The following is a 1,646-nucleotide window of genomic DNA, read 5'->3' on the forward strand; positions in this document are numbered from 1 at the left end:
CTTAACCTTATTAAGAAAGGAGTATGAGGGACTAAAATTAATTTTAAATGATGCCAGCCTTGAGAGAGTGTCATAAAGAACTCCAAGTCTGGAGAAAACTTATGAAAACCTGGATACAATCAACTTTGTACTTGAACATGAAATATACTTCCTTGAAAAGAGTTTGAAAAAGAGAAATCCAAATTCTCAGAAAACAGTGTGTTGATAGATATGTGCATATATCGCAAAATGATTATTACAGTAAGGTTAAACATTCACCATCCCACAGTTACCATTCTTTTTTATTTGTGTTGTAAAAACTTTTAAGATCTACTATCTTAGAAACTTTAAAGTATGCAATAGAGTATTAATTTTTGTTATGTCTATGGCCATGCTGCCCTGAACAAGCTCGATCCTGTCTGATCTTGGAAGCTAAGCAGGGTCAGGCCTGGTTAGTACTTGGATGGGGGACCGTCTAGGAAGACCAAGTGCTGTAGGCATAAAAAATAATAATTAAAAAATAAGAGATTGTAAGCTGACAAGGTCCTTGCAATCTGTGAGGTTAACCAGGGGTTGCCTTGCCTAAAAAAAAATTGTTTTGTATCCTGCAAGTTTACTGAATTTATTTATTAGTAATAACAGGTATTTGGTGGAGTCTTTAGGGTTTTCTATAAATAAGACCATGTCATTTGCAAACACAAATTTTCCATCCTCTTTTCTGATTTAGATGCAATTTAATTCTTTTTCTTAACTGATTGCTCTGGTGAGGACCTCAAGTGGGCATTTCTGTGTTGTTACTTGTCGGAGTTTCACTGTTACACGTGATGTTAGCTGTCGTCTTGTCATATGTGGCCTTTATTATGTTTAGGTACATTCCTTCTATATCCAATTTGCTGAAAGTTTTTATGTGAAAGGATGTTGAATTTTGTCAGATGCTTTTTCTGTATCTATTGAGGTGTTCATATGATTTTTATCTTTTATTCTATTAATGCGATGTATTACATTTATTGATTTGCATATTGAACCATCCTTTCATCCCAGGGATAAATCTCATTTGTTTATGGTGTATGTTCCTTTTAATGTGCTGTTGAATTTGGTTTGCGAATATTTTGTTGGGAATCTGTACATCTATATTTATCAGGGATATTAATTGGCCTGTAGTTTTCCTTTCTTGTAGTGTCCTTACCTAAATTTGATACCAGGATAATGCCAGTATTACCCTGAAGTGAGTTTGGGAATATTCCTTCCCTTTTAATTTTTTGGAAAAGTTTAAGAAAGATCGGCATTAATTATTCTTGAAATGTTTGGTAGAATTCACTAGTGAAGCCATCTAGTTCTGGGCTTTTCTTTGTTGGGAGTTTTTTCATTACTGATTCAAACTTGTTATTTGTTATTGGTCTGTTCATATTTTCTATTTCTTCATGATTCAATTTTGGTAAATTGTATGTTTCTAGGAATTTATCCATTTCTTCTGGGTTGTCCTATTTGTTGGTGTATCATTGTTTACGATAGTCTCTTATGATCCTTTGTATTTCTGTGGTACCTGTTGTAAAGTCTCTTTTATTTTAGATTTAATTATTCGAGTCCTCTCTATATTTTTCTTGGTTAGTTTAGCTAATGGTTTGTTAACTTTATTTTTTCAAAGAATCAACAGTTTTGTGAACATT

The 1,646-nt window shown here is 32.9% G+C and overlaps 1 pseudogene; it reads left to right on the top strand.

The window, feature by feature from the left end:
- The first annotated feature begins 360 nt into the window (after nt 1-360).
- On the top strand, nt 361-479 carry LOC111729651 (annotated as a pseudogene).
- Nucleotides 480-1,646: the final 1,167 nt, after the last annotated feature.

The sequence above is a fragment of the Pteropus vampyrus genome, unplaced genomic scaffold, assembly GCF_000151845.1.
Source record: "Pteropus vampyrus isolate Shadow unplaced genomic scaffold, Pvam_2.0 Scaffold273, whole genome shotgun sequence".
Lineage (NCBI taxonomy): Eukaryota > Metazoa > Chordata > Mammalia > Chiroptera > Pteropodidae > Pteropus > Pteropus vampyrus.